A 19,637-nucleotide genomic window follows, 5' to 3' on the forward strand; every position below is an offset into this window, starting at 1 on the left:
TTCATATGCATTTAATCTTCAGCACTCTGTAAAGTGTATTAGTAATAGTCAGGAACGGTTCATTTTTCTCACAGAGCAATGTCTTCAAGTGTGTTTTTTTTTTTTAATCTTAGTATGGGACTGGAAGAAATCCAGGATATTTCTTGTTAATTACAGTACTAATTTGTTTAAATTTAGTGTCAGTCTTCCTTCTGTCACTATTTCTTTCATGTATTTTACAAGAAAATCAAAATTTTGGTGGACCCCAAAGGCATGCTCTTCACTGTCTGAAAGCCAGGTTTCTTCTTTCCGCACAAACGCTATAACTAGGATGCATTAGACCAAGAGTAGCACCACGTCTGCCTGCTAGATTTTTAATGAAAACAGTGAGTTGGTCACACATACTTAACTGTACGTCCTTTATCTTTAGGGAATAGCTTCAAGCTCAAACTCCTCAGAAAGGGATTTTTCAGACACACTAACCTCTAGAATGTCCTTCAGTAGCTTTGGTGAGTCTCACTTGCCTAAAAGCTTTATCCCATCAGAGGCACCGAATTCAGTATTGGGAGCTCCAGATTTGGGATCAGATATCAGCCTTCCTTTGTGGATGTGGGTCTTCAGGCTTCCTAGTGGAGTTTTTGTTTTCATAGTCTACTAAAATATGTATTTGTATATGTCACTCCAGAAAATGCTGAAGCATGATGATACCCTAAGCACAAACGAGCAACCTCCTACAACAGTTCATTTTCTTGACTTAGATTTATAAGACCATGAGCCCTAGATGGAACAATGACACATATAACTAAATAATAAATTCCAGTGATTTCTTAAAATGAGTATGAATGCTGAAAATATTAATAGATTAGACAAGCACTTCATTTCGCTCCATAGGCTTGCTTCAGGCTTCCTCCTTATGTTGTTTAGAGAAAGTCAGTAGCAAAAACAAAAAGTAAGACTATACTTGTGCTGCATTAGAGCATGTCACATACAAAGATTGTACATCCATGGTGGTAATCATAAGAATAAAAGGAGGGGCAGAGATCTTCCACGTATTGTTTAAGACACTATCTGTAATGCTGTTTGAATGGCAAAAAAAATTATTTGTCAAAGAACACATTATTCTCTCCCTTTAATCATATTATTTCGTGTCACTTAACTAGCTGCATTTAGCTACATGTTCTGTTTTTATGCAGATGCTTTATAACTGAAACTCACACCATTCCTTGTAATTTTTAAAAACGATGGCTGCTATTTCGGTGAATGAGACATAATGGTATATGCTCAAACTTTATAGTGTGGTAATGCTAGATTTCATTAATGAAAGACTTACTTTATTGCAAAAAACTTCTGCAGTTACAATGAAAATGTAGGTAATGGGATTCTGAGAAATCTCAATCATCAGCTACGCTGTAGTTACTATTATTCAATAAGACAGCAGCTAGAAGATGTGGAGGTAGTTACATGTGCAAGGTAGTTTAGTAAAGATTTTTTTACTGTGACATTAACCATGCCATACAGGCCATGTCACCACACACGGTACAGAGTCAGATAAGCTTTCATTACAAAAGCTATTTTTGCCCTGTCTTGCGAACAGTGGTTTCCCGCATACGTAAGGTTAGCTAAACGGGAGCTCCATCCATTCCAGCTACCGCAAGCTCATGGATGGTGTTAATACAGCGCTCGTTTTGTGGGAACTCAAGAAGTGGGGACTAAAGCTACGTCTGTCATTCAGTTAGAGAACATTTCACTCCAGGATCCAGGAATGATTGCAAACATAGCTCTGTGTTTGCTAAGAATATAGTCAGCCTTTAAAGTGTTTTCACTGTTTCTTTAGGCATGTATCAGTGAGTGATTTATCAAAATGCTAAGTTGGTGGTTTTGCAAATTGGTGATAAATCAGCACTGAACATATTTTTTATTGCTTAACTTCTTCCACTCCAAGGTCCAACTGGAACTTTGGCCACATTCTTCCTCAAGCAAGATATGAAACTGAAGAACCAGGATAATATAAACACCTCAGGTCCCAATTTAGATGCCCACACACTGAAAGTTAGAGATTTTTGAACACCACAGAGTATCTAAAATATATATAGGACTTTCAAATATGGCACAGAACTCATAGGAAACCCACACCTTCTTGGGATGGTAGCTAGAGGCCAGAATTTGCATCTCAAACAGCTTTGAACTGACATCCAGTGACTTTGAGAGGCTTCAGTGTAGGAAACAGCACCTGAAAGCTATTTTTCTACCTAATGGAGTATCCCTAGAAGTTAACAGCAATCCACTTAAAATTCTACCAAATACAGCTGAAACATTACAGAGGGGATACAGGGTTTCTTGCTGACCTAGATCAGTATAAAAATGAATGAATCTACATCCACATTTCCTTGAGGGAAGGTTAGGAAAGGTTGAAGACCTCTTCCTATGCCACATCATCCTGGGAGGAATTCAGTACCTTCAGATAGCACCAGTTTTGGGTTATCCTAAGAGATGCTGCGATTCTCACATGATTCACAGAGTCATCCCTGGAGTGGAGGCAGGAGACTCCACGGCAAGGCAAACTGGCAGATGGGGATAAAGTAGCCTCCAGGTGGGCATTCCCACTAGCAAGTCAGAACCGTGAGCTTCTCTGAGGCATGTGCAGCAAGATGCTGTGCTATTCAGTCTATGCTCTTCATACAGCTTCACTTGCTCTTTTAGTAAGTGAGTGACAATCTCTACCCACCAGTCTTGCTTTTTCATCATTTTTTTCTGAGGTACCAAAGCTGCAGAGACTGCAAATGCAATGTGTTAATTTACTGGGCACCTTGTTTACAGATTCAGCATGGAAATGTCATTCTAGTGCAAATTGGTTTTGAGTTTTTTTTTTTTTTTTTAATATTACCCATGTTCAGTGATGCTGCAAGCTGTCTGTCAGAGGGGGGAAAAACACTGACATATGTAGTTAGCTGTAATCTGTATGGCTACATTGTACAGTACAGAAAAAGAACTTCAAATAGCAGTCCTCTATGTTTATAAACTATTTCTTGCTAGGTGTGACTCTGTTCCCCTTAAATGTTTGCAGACAAGAATTATTGCAATAATAGGCAAGACTGGTTTTCTAGCTGAAAAGGGTTATTTTCTCTTTAAACCACTATTGTCAGCCTGACTGGCTTCAGTTTTGCTGTTAATGTGGGTCACAGTGCTTGTCTTTTGCTTTCAGCGCTGCAGTCTTTCTTTATTTACGCAGTTCATCACTGTTTCAAACTATTGAACTATATTCGAAGCTTGAATTCTGCTATTCATCTATTTCCTATGCTACTTAACCTTTGAAGGAGAAACAAGAGAGGCCTTCAGCTAAGCCTGCCAGTAATATCTAGCATACTCAAGACATCCTCTGGCACATCCCAATTCCTCCTGCCATATCCCCAAGTACAATACTGCTGAGGTATCTGTAGCGGGTGGGATCTCAGTCCGGGTACAGACATCTAAATTTAGACATCGACAACGTAGGTATCTGCTATGAAGAAGGTGCCCAAGCTTCCTGTATAGCTTATGCACACCTAGAACTCGATTCAGTTGTCTAAACTTCAGAGTTTATTTTTGAGATGCAATCTTTGCATGAGGCTAGCTGACATGGCACAGGACCTATGGAAGACCTTTAGAAGTGGCATTCAGAAGCCACATGGGATACCTTGGATCTCAAAGAGCAATAGATGCTTTAGATCTTCACTGACTCCTAAAGGAGGCTTTCACATCTTGTTCTCACTTCTTCACCTAGCTGAAGACATGTTTAAGTGTTTGAATCTGAAAGCCACCCAAACTTACTAGTGAGGAAGCAGATAAAGAGAACGCTTAAAAAACAGTGAAGAGATGAAACACGATTTTAGTGTTGACAATTCTTGTCATTTTATTATTGTCATTACAAAATTCAGTATTTTTCAAAAGCTACTAAAGAAAGAAAGAAAAGGAATTATGCATCCACCAAATGCATGGTGAGATGGAACAGTGTGAAGAGATCACCAAGCTTTGTAGGTCTCCATGGCACAACGCAGAGCTAGCTAGCATCCCAGCATTGCTGTAAGTGTATCATTCTGCCACCATTATGACACAGATCTGCTACTAGTTATTAACCTGGGGATCTCCACACCATTATGCATCACTTCATATAGATTTCCCCTAAAAAAACTCCCTGCATTAAGGTTTATGATCTCATGATCTAAGAAGGAAGTGCAAGCTACTCCATTTTTTATTGCTTAGTCTTAGTAAAATTTTGAGTGTTTGCCTGAGAGTCTGCATACATTCTACCCTTAAGCTCAATGAATCTGAATTGCAACTATGGAAATCCAACACACTTTGAATAAAAAATGAGCAAGAATTCAGCACATACTTCTATTTATTAGTGCTTTCCATTAGTGTTCTGAATGCACACTTAAAAAATCCTCTAGACTTTTGAATGATTTCTACAAAAATTAGGGGATAAGAGGAACAATTGTAAAGAATTTGACAAAGCTCTTAGGCTTTATCCGTATAAATGTGAAGCACACTAATAAAGACAAATCACAGGCACAGCACAGATTCTATCTCCCTCACTAGTACACATGCATATTATACATATTAACACTTAGGGAAGCTATGGCCTAGGGCACAACCTAAACCTAGGCACTTAATCTCATTTGAGAAACCCTAGAGTATCCAGGACAGCAACATGGAGGGTGGCTAATATTACACTGAATACAGAGTCCTTCTCCTTTCTGGAGAGGCAACTGGAAGCCAAAGGAGACAGGCTGGAAAGAAAAAATCTCAGGAGTCAAACTCAGCCCTAAGGCTGCCAGCTGGTCCAAATGTAAAAATTTCTTGCAAGGAGATTTTCTTCTGAGAACATCTATTTTTGCATTCATAGTGTTAACTAATAGGCCTTGAACTATGGATGATATTTGTTTCTCTGTTCTAGTTTCCTTTTCTCAGGCTATAGAGGGAAGGACTGAGTGAGTAGTTGTTTAGGACTTGGTCCTTATTCCTGTAAATTGCTGCATATTCTGGCCACAGTCCAGAAAAGCACTTAAGCACAGGCTAAAGTTCTGTGTTTCCTTCGTGGGTATGGCAATATGCCATGAGTGATTTTATGTGTGCTATGTACCTGTATGCTACCCTAGAAAGAATAAACCACTTTAAACCCACATCCCTGAGCTGCAGTTAGTGAGCAATCATCACTACTCTAAGTAGGGGAGGATTTAAAACTGCCTTTAGTTTCTTTGCATTCCTCTGATTCCAAAAGTGTTTGGATACTACTGCAATCCTCATAAATAAATTAATTAATAAATAAAGATAAAAAATAAAAACACAGGGGTTGCTCAATTGTGAACCGGCATCAAATCCTATTTTCCATCAGTTGCTGCAACAGCTGATAATTGCTGGAGGACACGAATGCCTGAGCATAACAGAATTTTTCTGTTCAACTCTGAGCTTCATCTGCGTTGCAAATTCCCTCAAATGACCAGCTTTTTTAAGGCTTTAAGGCTGCTTTACGGTTACTTGATATCTTTGAAGCATCATAGAGTAAACTTGCTGTACAAATGACTCAATTCTGGAAGTGAGCTGATAGATAATTTTGTGTGTTATTATAACTCATGCCACCCAAAAACTATGTAGCAAAAGCTAGAATTGTAAATTAAAGTTTTAGAGTTCTGGTTCCACATCAAACATCTATCAGATTCTTAAAGGAAATAATTCACTTTAACAGATTACAGATAGCTTGTGCTTTGTGGCTGGAGCTTAAGGACTAGTAAAGGACATTCATAATTTCTTTCTTTGTAATATTTAGCAGCAACAGACACAAATAAACTGCCAAAGGCCTGTCCACTCTTCCTGTCAATGAGAAGCAATGTGCTGGTATGACATGATGGATACTAATTCTAGGCTGGATTATTCTCTCCTAGGATAAAATTCAAGCTAGAGGCTTAGGCAAAAGGAATATCTGAGGATTTTACTGCATAAAGTTTCTTAACTTCCTTATTTGCCCCTAACTATGGAACAGACTGTGGCTTAACTCTTAGAGAAATCTTCATACCCAGGCCACGTACTATTAAGAATGACCATACTGGATTCCACCAAAAGCATATTTAGTCCAGTGTACCATCATAAATAATGGCCAAAAGCCAAAGCCTAGGGAAGAGGATATGAACAGAGAGGTAGCAGTTGTTATGCTTCCCCCATGTGCTCCGGTCATTTGAGGCTCAGGGACTTCCTGAGTCACATGTTTCTATCGAATTAGTGACTCTCAGTCGTTTTCTCTTCCACGAACTCACCTGCTCTTCTCTGGGACCCAGATGCACTTTCAGCACCCACAGTATCCCTTGACAAGGAGTTCCACAGAGCTTGTGTGAAGCACCATGTCCGCTCAAACCTACCTCCTGTTTGGCTTCCCTGTCTTCAGACATAGCTCTTCACCCTTTGGCAGCTCTAAGCCAATACTATAGAGGGCTCTCCCTTGATTTCTGGGAAAGAAAGAATGATGTTGCAAGGCTGACCACATATTAAACTAAGCCATGCATGTACATCAGAGGAAAAGTATTCATGCCTTGATTCAATCTGCAGTTTAGTTGAAATGAAAAAATATAGACTATTTTTGTTGGTTCCCAGTGAATTTCATCAACAGTTCCACAGACTCATCATCTTAGTCAAATGCCAGTGGAAATAAAAAGGACTCCATGCACAAAGAAAAGGATCATTCTTTGTCTAGTTTGAAGAGGAAGGAACAGTGTGGTTGAAATTAATATTAGTTTTGAACAACACAGACGTGCCTGCTGGTCATATAGACTGGAAAACAACATTTTCAACTTCTGTTCAGTCTATCTTTGATGTTTTCCCAAAGAGAAGTAGCCAGAAAAAAGAATAAAGAAATGTTATGTTTCTGGGTAGTTTCCTTTTATTAGCTGAAATATTTTTAAAGCAGGATGTTCATGGTATAGCAGTAGTTTGCTAATCAGCTACTCAGATACTGAATAGCGGGATAATGTCTGTAAGGGCACAAGCGCACAGGCTTATAACTTCATGAACAGTGGGAAATTTAACACCCTCTTAGAACTAAAGTTAGCAGTACTGGCAACCTGCAAAATGCTGTTATAAATTTCCCAGATGGACTACATTTCAAGAGATACAAGATACAAAGCTTGTACTGAGGTGAAATAACCTGTAAAACAGTTTAATTCTGTAAGACACACTAAAGTAAATTCACCATCCTTCTGCTATCATGAGTAAGGGACTGGTAAAACTGGGACAGGTTGTTTTGTAACTGAATCCTCATTTTCATCCAGTCCTAACTCATGTATTCATATGGAACAAATTTTTCAAAGAAGAATCATGACCTGCATTCATTTTAGTGAAGTTCCAAATCTGATATTTCTAATGGAGCATCTAACTACAGCAGGAAACCTGGGATTCTTCAGTGCCATCAGTTCAGCAATCCCATCAAGCACCAAGAAGAGGTAACCAAGATGTTCTCACAAATATCTGAACTTACAAAGCAGGAGGGAGGGGAAAGCTAATTCCAAAATCCTCTTGATATGTGATAAAGAGCCTGAAAAAGAGAGTTTCATTTGGGGGGGGGGGAGGGGAATGCAAGCAGCAGAGATCTCTTGACTGAACTGAATTGTTTTCCAAGATGCTACAATGGGAAGAGTAATTGTAGATAAACTGTATCAGCTATTGTCAGAGCATCTGACTTGGAAATGATACAAAAAATGAGAAGATAGAGACTTAAGGCAGATGAATCAAGCAGAGCATGACCTCTTTTACTACAGCTTAGCACAGTGATAAAAGTAGCAACAGATACACCCATACTACCTGATAAGGAAGACTTTAAAAGTTATTTGTAGGCAAAACTGCTAATTAGATAACTGAGCCAGACAGAATTATTTCCAAACCTCCTTCTGTTTTTGTTTCTCTGTTGATACTTTTCAGTTCTTTTTTATGAAAATGATGTAAAATGAAACAGATGCTTTGCATATTCATTGTTAATGAGCACTCACAAGAATTCTTTCCAATCCCTCTCCTACTCTTTAGTATTCTTCTGTGACAACATTGCCTTTCAGCAATACAAATGATTGATGTTGGTATTAGTACCTTAATTTACTAAGACGTTTTAGTAATTAAAATATATTTTTACTTTTCCTGACATCATAAAATGACAATTCAGAAGTTGCCATTTTTGAATGTAAAGCAAAGTAGTTATGTATGCTTGACCACCGAATTATACTAGCAAAAAATACGTTCTGATAAAGGTAACTACTAAAGAAAGGAGTAAGTAAAACAAATGTATGTATGCAGGTGAAAAAAGATTGCGTAAATTATTTGACAACGTAGATAGTGTTTGATGCTTGGCAGGAAATTAATTTTGACACGGACACTTGGTGTGACAATAAAGTGATATGACAGCCCCTGGAGAACATCCAAGTAATTATCGTATCTTCTTTCTCACTGTATTTTTTCTTCTGTTGCAAACCATGGGTAGAAGGGTGGAATTCCAAACTCCAGTTGCTGGGAGAAATATCAGCACAAAACACATGTAAAACCCCCTTCATACAAGGATGAAGGATCTCTGACCCTGAAAAATGCTGAATTTCAAATCGCAGATTCAGATCAATACACCTACAGAAGGATGTGATCACTGTTAGCATGATAATTTCAAAGTTTTTCAGGGTGGAAAGTCTCTTTCCTTTGCACTTTTTTAACACAAATCCCTTTACCTACATTAAGTTGTACTGCTTTAATGCCAGCAGGCTCCTTTAGGCCAGGTGCTGTTCAAATGCAGTGTAATAGCTTCTCCTCCGTCAAGAAACCAACGGGAAAAGAGAAGTGAAGTGGAGAGAGCACAAGCTTTGACACTACATAAGTGAGATCTGTTTAAGGGCTTGTCTTACCCAAGGGAGAAATGGCATATTAGGAGCTGAACTTGCAAAAGCTGGAAGGTTTCTACTTGTGTGAAATTCATCAGTGAGCCTGAGAGTGGAATGGAGAACTTAAAAAGCTTGCTCTACTGCAGAGAGGAACACCCTTGTCCAGGAGCTACAATGAGCTATGTTTGTTTATTTTTCATTGTTTTCCTTGTCAAATACTGTATTTTTAGTGCTACAAATACCTTCAAAAGAATTTTTTCCAACAAAAAATGGGATTTGGGTGGGGGGAGAGGGCAATTATTTAGAATTAATGATGCCAAGCCATGAAATTTACTAGTGGAGTAACTTTAACACACACAGTTTCCTATCTGCTTACTCCCTCTTGCTATACACATTCTCTACAATTATTCCATTTTGATCCGCTTTTCTCCAGTATAAATCGCTTCAGCAGCTTCCTTTCAATTCACACTGAGATTCTTCAAATCATTTCCTGTGAAGGAGTGATTTCCTTCTTTGCAAGGAAATCAGAGTAGGAGACAGCCTGTGCTTCTGAGTAGAAAGCAGAAATTCTCCAAGGGAGAGTTCACAGCTATTCGCAAAAATGGAGGAAGATCACACAAATTCCCCAAGTTTTCTGTTTGGTGAAATATAACAGGAAACCACAGGCAGAGCCACCTCTCTTGCTTCATGTGTAACTGAAGTAGCAGGAATTCAGATCCCACCGTCGAGCACAGCCTGACCACTGCTGAGCTCAGAGCTCTCAAAACAGCTCTCCCTATTGCAGCTCTCCTGAGATTTCTCAATAACCACGTCTCCTAACTCAGCCTGTGCCTCCCGACAAAGAGAAATAGGAGACTCATCAAGCCTCCTCAGGCTTATAAAGAAGAATCCTTTTCCAGATCTCTCAACCCAGTGCTAAATTTACCTTGAAAAAAGGGACACAAGTTTTTAAAAAGAGAGAGAAATCAAATATTTGCTGTTAGACTGTTTAATTTCCTGTTACAGCTGGGTCAGTTGCTATCATTTGTTTATTGCTAACAGAATATACTCTTTTCTGTTGTGTATAATGCTGAAGGAAAACCATGACATATAAGACTTGGTTATAGTTGTGAACCATTATTTTTCAATAAAAATAGAATACACAATTAAAATCAAGGGCTATTGTTAAAGACAAGTGAGAATTTTAACTAATCTTGATGTAATAAAGGCACTTAGCCTATGAGGAACCTAAGGTAAATTGAATGTCAGATCCTGAGAAGGAAAATACAGTTGCAAATAAAAGTGCCCCAGACTGAAAACTCCATCCAAAAATATTCTCCAAATTCCTCCCTGAAGGTTTTTACAACCGTTAGACTCCTTGCCTCCTGATCCGAAACATCACTGCTTCCTGCTTGACTAGTAATGGCCTGGGCTCAGCAGCAGTCAAGCACCTAGCTGCTGCTAAGCCTCTTTAGGAACCAGAAACTAAACAAAGTGATATCTAAGCCTGCTGGAGGAAACCAGTCCAGTAAGCTTGCTTAGATCATGGGTAACATGTAAAAGGATCAAAGTCCTTGCAAATGTAATGAGAATTCCTTTCATTTTTAAATGAAATGATTTTTTACACTCTGAGGAGAATTCCTGACTGATGCTAATGGCCACAGTTACCCTTACTTTAGCATGAGCCCAACGGCGAGCGTGCTTGCACAGCAAGAGGGAGATTTGGTCTCTGCATCCAGTCAGCCTAGGGAGTGAAATCCACATCTCACCCTCTCTGATCTTCCTCTAACTGGGAAAGTGCCGGTTCAAATCCCCTAAAACTGCAGAGAGAAGTGAAGCTGAGCTCCCTATGGCCTAGTTCCCTAAACTCAGCATGTAAGTCACCCGGGGTTGTCTCTTCACAGAAGCCAGTAAATGCTGGGGTAGAGTACCTAACTCTCCTATACTCCCCTAAGCCTTGGGCTCTGAGTCCACCTCTAGAGGTAGGTACCCAAAAACAAAGGGGGGCACCACCTGAGAGGCTGTGTGTTCTTCTTGCCAAAAGGAGATTTCGGTAGTACCTAACTGCTTTGTTACTTGAGAGAACTTCCTCTCAGCTGTTATTTCCAATTATTATATCTCACCTGACTTTATACACTCATTATCATATAGTCTAAAATAGCATGAAAATTATTTTCTACTACATCTTAACTTTTAATAAGCAAATAACCTACAACTAGAAAAACAACTAGTTAAATAACTTACAACTAACCAACAACCTACATGTTGCCATTTAGGCAATGTGTAAAGAAAGCTAAGAGAAAAACAGGCACAGATTTTCTCTGCATTCATTTGGAAAGCTTTATTTTAATACCCAAAGACTGCTTGAGTATAAGTACTATCAGAGACATTTATTATACAGTTCTTCAGTAGATGAAAGTTTCTGAAGGCCTGAAATATGTTAGCTATAAAGAGACTTAGTTAGATGGATAAAATGATAGTGTTGCTTTATTTAACAGCCTGAAAGTGATCTAAGTGATGAAGACAGATTTCAATATTTTCTTAGCTGAAAGCTAAGCAAAGATAAATTTGCATACACACATCTTTTTTTTTCTTTTTTTTTTTTTTTTTTTTTTTTTTGAACACTTAGTGGTCCAATTCTCTGTAATTTTCTTAAATCTGTATAATAAATATATCTTATTATACCAATATTATGATTGACTGTTTTTATAAAGCTACGTGCTTCTTTGCAAGCTCATTCCGATTACTCAGAATGAAGTAAGATCAGTTCTGAGCTGTGTTTTTCAGATTTGCTGTGTAGTTTTAAAGCAGTGTACAGGTGGCTAACACATCCACTTAATATTTCACGTACAAGCTTCCTATTCCACTGCATTCTAAGTAGTATTTGATTATTACACGTTTCATTAAAACAGTGAGTAACATAATATTGTTAGAACAAATTGTCCTTCGTCAGAGGTATCATCTAATGGAAAGTGATGTTGCAACCCTATTTTTCATTACAGGTATTCCAATGTTATCTTTTTTTTTTTTTTTTTTTTTTTTTTAATAGAATGGAGGTTTTTTAATCAGTCAGTTCATGCTCTGTTAGTTAATTCTGTAAGTTACATTGCCTGCCTGTTTGCCCTCAAAAAATTTCTATTATTATTTCATGTCTGTGTTCCCACAATACACAAGGCCTCTGTTGAGACTGGGGTCTCCTTGCCCTGGGCTACATACTAACATGTAACAAGAACCTCACAGAACATGACCCAGAGGGGGTCTGTGTCTATGCGTGGGTCACTGTGTAGGAATTAATCCAAAACGCTTGGGCTCTGAGAGCACAGTAGGAGCACAGTAGTTTAGGGCACTCTGGTAGGAGCAGGGACTGTGCCCTTGCTTCTGAGGTCGATTCTGCATTTACTCCAGTGAAGCCAAAAGCTCCCTGTGGTTCCTTTCCAGGAGGTGGCATGGGTACCCTCGCACCAAAGTGGCCCTCAGCGCATCGCCTAGGGGCTCAGGAGTCAGTCCAAGGACAGGGCATCTACAAGCTGGCTCCTCCCATGCCTCACTTTAAGGCATCCAAATCCATTCTGGGATCCAACCCAAAATCTTTGCCTCAAAGAGCTCACAATATAAAGCAATAAATCATAGCAATAAAAGTAGAGTGGCTTACACAAGGCCACCGAGCAAGCTAGTGGTTGAACCAGTGCTGAAGCCCTTGCCACATGACTCCCAGCCCTGTTTACTATGCTTGGTGTACATTTACCAGGGGCTTAAGAGGCCTGTAGACCACCCATAGCACCATGCAATAAATTCAATACACATAATTCCATTTAATGTGACATAGTTTCAGCTTCACAACCTCCCCCAGCCTCCACCTCCAGGCAGGAAATCAGCCACCCAGTATGTCCCAGGCTTTTCTAAGTAATCCAGACAACACTGGTTGTCTGATGAACAAGTTGACACCTGCTTTCAACAAATTCTTGAAATCTGCTCTTCACGGGTGTTTCCAGTAAAGCAGCTTAGAGCCTGAGTACGAGCAATGAACATAAAACTGCTGACAAACAAAACTAAATTGGATTTATTTTAAATTGAATTACCTTTGAATAGATATTCATAAATAACTGCTTTCGCTTGTTTGCCCATTGTCAATACTTCACATGTTGCTATTTCTTTAGGAAGTCAACAGAGTGCAGAAAGGGATATAAACAGGCTGTCAGACTCAGTGCTTGCAGGCCAAAGGAGCATAAAAACCTTTCTTTTTGCCATATTCACACAAAAATTGCCACTGTTCTAAATGTCACTGATGCAGTAATGAGAAATGATTCAATACAGTGGAACATCCTATTTCATGCTGTTTGATTTCTCCTGTGTGGTATTTTTACTATAGATTAGTACCTTGGAAAAGCAGCCGGAGTTGTGTGGTTTGTTGGTTCAACAGACAGAATGTGTCCCTGTTCAATACCGTGTGCTTTAAAAGATCAACTACCAGAACTATTGACTACCGGAAAACAAATCACCTGCTTTATTTACATAAGTTTGCAGTCAAGTATATGATGGACCACCATGTAAGAGGTCTGAGATCAGTACCCTGCTCAAACAGCATGTACTGCTCCACAGTAGAGATCTGTGGAAGGGAAAGTGGCATCATAGTTGCACATCTCTGTACATGAGCAGTAAGGAAAAGGTTAACAGCAATGATGCTCCCCAGTTCATTAAAATATCTTTTGCATCTGTCATTTGGCAGATAAGGGTATTAGAGAGATCTCTAGGCTCCTGGGAATCCTTTCTCTGAGCACTAACCAGGTTTTTCAAGGCCCCTATCACAGTCCTGGCTGAAAGAAAGCAGGCCCTCTAATGTCTTTTGTGTAGCACAACATAGCTATTGCCAGACTTAGATTCATTTTTCTGTACAAGCCTGTCTCATTTAGGCACTCATCTGTGGTAATGACTGCTTTCCACTGCAGCAAAGTCCAGTAGACCTAGTAAAGCAAACCACCCTGCCTAACTCTGCATGGGCCCATACCATTGGTTTCTTTCTGTCCATCTCTTACCACCAACTCATCCCTATGATGAGTTAGATCATTCCTGGGCACCTTCTGCTTTAGCCAGTCAGTATGGATATGGATTGTCCCAGTTTGGGATCTTCTATCCATGGTAGCCACAAAGATTTTCCTTGAGTGACCTGTGCCTTCAACATTGCTACTTGCCCTCATGCTAGATTGCTTCAATAGATGAAAAACATTTCCTGGAAAAAAAAATCCAATTAATTATGAGGCAGTATTCATTATTTTTGGCTGCTCTGAACTGAAAAGAAAAGCATATGAAATAGATTTATTTAAGCTTATGGTCACACTATGGGACCTGACCCAGTAGAAGGGTAATGTGAATGTGGCTGGTACACCAAAGGGGGCCAGCAGTCTGTGCACAAGCCACCCTCTATATCTACAGAGCAACAGAGGAATTTTCAAATATGGCCATTTCAAAATTATTTATAAACTGTTGAACGTGTGGGAAGTTCTAGGAGAGGCTGTGGCATAGCCACTGTGAGAGAAGTGTCTCTTTATGGTGTAACAAAACTGGCCTCCCTGTTTCTCTCTCTTGTATCATACACAAAGACAGTATAGACAGGATGTACACAAATAGCAGATAGGCCACCTTAGAAAAGTCTTTTCTACAACTACAAAATAATGGTTGTACATGAATCTCTCAAAAATCTTAGGAAAAAAAATAATTTTCAGAAAGTTCAAGGAGCTCATGACATAACTTCTGTTACACAGCTGCCTCCTTATGCTGCAAAATAGTTATGATACCATTCCCTGCCTAGTACAGACTCACCTAGTACAAAGAGTCACAGTTATAGGGCTGTTCGCAGTCCTCCCACACCTGCGTCTGGTACATTTTCTCTGCAGGAGGCCTGCAATGTTCATTAAAGTTCAATAAATACTTGTGGAGGGCACATCGTGTTGTAGAGAGCATCTGGCCAGACCCTGGGAGAGGAGTGGTGCATTCTTGCTGCATTTGGACACTGATGGGGGGAAGGCTACACCTCCAAGCTATTGGCACTGCATATTGTTGACAGCATTTTCAATGGAAACACTATTATTAACAAAATATTTTCTCCACCCCTCTTTATTTCTTATGACTCAATAGAGTTGGCAGCAAAATGGGGGAATTCTATTGCTCACATATTTGAAATGGTAAGAGAGATGCTCTTTTCAAATGACCTTTTGTAACACATTTTTGGAAGTTTGTCTTTTGCTTCATTACAAAGCTTGCCTTTTTTAAAGATTATATCCATGTATTCTGGATATTTAAGGAAATTCCTTCTTAGTGCAGTTGCTTTAAAAATCTCTGTCCCAATTAGTTTTTCAGTAACTCTATGCACCAGCATTGGGAGATATTTTCCTGCAGTGCTAAGTTCAAGTATCATTCCTTTTACCAACTTAATATTAAATAAAAGATTAGCAAGATGAGACTGTGAAATGAGACTAGTGCACAAAATGGACATTTGCAGTTTCTGCACAGTAGATAATATCATTCTAAATGATGGACATCTGTATCCTGGGTTACCTGGCCATTCATCTCCAAGGCAGAAAAATATTTTTTGTATTAGGCCTCAAAAAAGACGTTCTAGATGAAGAAAAGTACTAACGAGCCTAGCCCAATATTAATGAAGAAACTTGTCTCAAGCAAAAAGTGCAGTTCATTTTTCATAAATTGTAGATATCTATCCTCTTAAAAATGTATGCAACATTTATTTTTAAAAGCTTGTGATTGCCACCTTTAAGATTCCCTTGTCAGCTGAACTGACAAAACAAATAAAAGTTAGGAATGAATCTAGCTATGTGTAATGTCCTTTTCTTATGCATTAGTCTCTGGCATTTGTCACTATTTTAATGGACTGCACAATTTACAGATAGTTCCAAGCCGGGATCTCAGGGAAGATGCATTATGGTTGTTATACATAGTCTTCACTTAACCCAGCAAGACAGAGGTCCTGTATACAAAAAGGCATTCCTCAGTGCTTCTTGCAAACGCTGTACCAAAACTGTCGTGTTGCACCCATAATCATTAATGATGCTTCCTCACAGACTTATTATTAAATCAGTACCCTGAATGCTTCTATGGTTAACTGTGCTTGGTGTGCTCATTTAAATAATGACACAGTTTCCTGAAGATATATGCAAATATCAGCCGAATACCACAGCAGAATGAGATATAGTTGTGTAGCTGGTAAACATGCAATGCCCTTTTATAGACAGGTGTTGGAGAAGCACAATAGCAACTCATCTCTGATGTATTTTTTTTGAAATTCTGTCATCATCCCCCACCACTGAAGACAGGATGGGAAAAAGTGATGTGGTACTGAAAGAATTTGAAATTGTATGTACTCTGTCTATTGCACTGAAATTAAATGTAATTCATGACCAGTGTAACTCATTATGGTGGTAGAATTTCATCAGAAGTATCTTATTTTATTAGAAGATTTTTCTCATAGAAGAACAGTGCACATTTTTTTTTTCAATCTAGTTTACACTGAGATTTTATTATTTGGCATAGCAGAGTGCCATCCAGAAAAAAAAGAAAAAACATACCCCACCACACACTGCAACCCAAAGCTGCTGAAATACTCTCATCAAGATACTAGAAACTACACAAAGGATATTTCTAAAGATCTTATTTTCTTGGCTTCTCTCCCCCATCATAAACTTAGTCATACCAATTTAGGCTACTAGCAACTGTCCTGGTCATGTAATTCATGCAACAAATGCCAATGTAAGGAAAAGAGGTGAATCATTAGCATTTTGTTCAACTCCAGTTGCATGCTTTTGCAAGAATCTGTAATGCAATAATTCCCCATGAGTCATATTACCACACTTTGAGCTGCTTGTGAAAGCATTCTTTCCCTCCATTTGCCATTCTCACTTTTAAATAACTATACACACACACACACACACATATATATACATATATATAATATATTATATATGATATATATATCATTCGCATAAATGTAAATGTCAGAATCAGAAATATTCTAAAACTTGTAATATTGCCAAGTATTGTAGTGCTGTCAAAATCATAGCCATTCAGACAGACATTTTTCAAACTAGCCATCCATCCTTAGTTCCTTTATTTGCAAAAATGTTGCTTTTGCTGCAAGGGATCTCTGTGTTGTTTCAGGGATAATGAAACATGTGGAATAAATAGAAAAAAAACAAAATCTTAACAGATAATCAAAATGCTGACTTACTTGACATAAGACAGAGAAGTTTTGCCTGAAAGGAATCATAATATAGAGAAGTAGAGCTATTGCTTTTTGTGAGGGAAGATAGCAGAGATGTTTGAGCAGTGTAGGCCAAAATAATCTTCTGTTCTAGACAGTGTATGCTACGGGGCCAAAGCCAAGAAGCAAAGCTCACTGATGCTGCTGTCACTGCTGCAGGCTCCACTACATGCTCCCTAATGTCTAATGCTGGTGCCAGCTCCCACAGTAAACTGAGGGATTTCCAGAAATCTGACAAAGGCAAGGTAAGAATAAGAGCTACAGTGTGGCCTTCTCATGCCCTGCAGCTCGATGCCCTCGGCAGCTGCCCACTTTACTTATGCTTAGACCAGTTGTAGAGACAGTTGGACAGAAAGAGACAGAGACAGATATCCAGACCAATCTGTTGGCTCTGATCTGATCATCAGGAGTGCAACCTGCAAGTAAATGGGCTGTCCCTGAGGTCTAGAACTGAGTGGAAGACAGAGCCATTGAAAGTGCTAAGCTGAAAGAGAAAAGCAAGTATAACATCATGCAAAACTTTGAAGATCTGCATGGATATAGCTGTGTTTATTCACTTATTAACAGGACCATTCAAGTTAATGCTCCTTTCAGTTCTACTAAAAGCACAGAAAAGAAATGTAGCAGGACACAAGTAGTCAAGCATCTTTTTGGAATATGTTAGAAACCATTTTTATTCAGAAAGGAAAAGCTATTATACAGCAGCCTTTTCTATATTTGATTCTTGACAAGAGGACAATAAGTTGCAAATGTAGGTGGCGGAAGGCAATCCATGCCAAGCAAGAGCTCAGTCCTCCTAGGAGGAGAAAGGACACAGTAAGCACTATGGACTTCAAGCAAATGGAGTTCCTGGTAGTAATGTGTGTTACTGCTTGCTTAAAGAGAAGAGAAAATAAGAAAAAAAAAAAAAAAAAAAAAAAAAAAAGGAAAGAAAGAAACTCATGGTTTTCTGCCAATTAAAAAGTAGACAAGCAACCTGATTGATGAAATCATCATCCCTAGCCTCTACTTTCTGGGTATGGTCTGCTGGGATGGAGCAATGAAGGTGGAAGCTTTCAGGTGGAAACAGAGGTGCTTCATGCCATGCAACCCAGAAGAGAGACAAAAATTGCCGCATAACCAAAGGCTCAACTGTAATTGCAAATCAGAGCAAATCTAGTTTGTAATTTTAGAAAATAAGCACACTTTCCCTGTCCTGGAGAGCAGGTATTATTTGGGAAAACTTACAATCTTATCTGGTGCTAAACTGGTCTTTCCTTTGAATAAGGGTAATTGAGTAGAAGAAACAAAGGCATCGATTTATTCTTGTGTCTCCTGATAGGTTTTTGCTTTGATTAGTCAGTTGTCTAAGTGTTCATGACATAGATGCTCCATAACTACTGCCAAGATTTTTCTAAATATTGTCAACAAGCTGAAGGACAGTTGTGTTGGGATGTGTTGATAGTGGGTCACACAGAGAAATCTCAGAGCCAAGTACCCAATGCATATCTGTGCCAAGTTTTCAATTTAAGGGCAACGTAATCACATCCATGATTTCTCAAGAATGTGATAAATATAATCATTTTACTTTACCCTGAGTGATGAAGTGATGGAAATTAGATTCCTAGAGCTAAAATTAACCATTATATTTGGCAAAAATAAAAAATGAAAACCTTTCTTTTTGTACTAAGGGACTAGAGGTACAGACTCTTGCACATCCAACGTGGGAAGAGGCTATACTTCGTAAGTATTAGACAAAATCAGCTCTGCTTACAATTAAGACTATACCAGCTGTTTGCCTTCACTTACAGCTTCCATGAATAATCTCTTCTCTCTTAATGGAGTTCACCAACAGCTGTAGTAAGATAACCAGTTAAATTAAATCAGATACTACTTCAAGAACTTAATCATTTTGAATATTTTCCTCCTCTTTCTTCTTTCCCTCAAAAGAACCATAATTTAAACTGCTTATTTAAATATACTGGTTATTTTATTGTTCCCTAAAAATGAGTGTAATTCAAGTAAGGATATGAATCCAATAGTCTGTTCCCCTAGAAATGACAAAAATTTTGGTGCATTGTTTTGAGTGGACTCATTAGTGGGAAGTTTCCTGTACACACACTAGTACAATTAGAAGACTCTGCTATCTTTTCCATGAATTCACTGAGTTACAAAATTCAGAAGACAAAGTTGAGACTGGTACCTATGGTTCATTTAGCAAACTGTCAAATTCCCCCTTCTCATCAAAGGGTTGTTCAGGACTCTGTGATCATAGGCAGAATTAATTTGTCATAGAATATCTCTTGTGAGTTACACTCTAAAGATGTCTTACAAATAGATACAAATGATGATTCTCTCTTAACCCTTATTGATGAGGAGAAAGGATCATTTTCCTTGGGGAATAAGACAGGGAAGTAACTGGTGTATATCAAATATTAACACAGTCCCAGCTGCAGATGTAAAATATTTAGGAAATCTGAGGAAGTTAGCAGGATGCATTGCTCTTATTTGGTGAATGAAAACACTGAGGGACCTCCAAGTTCAATGATAAAGCT

The sequence above is a fragment of the Rhea pennata genome, chromosome 3 (genome assembly GCF_028389875.1).
Source record: "Rhea pennata isolate bPtePen1 chromosome 3, bPtePen1.pri, whole genome shotgun sequence".
In the NCBI taxonomy this organism is placed as follows: Eukaryota; Metazoa; Chordata; class Aves; order Rheiformes; family Rheidae; genus Rhea; species Rhea pennata.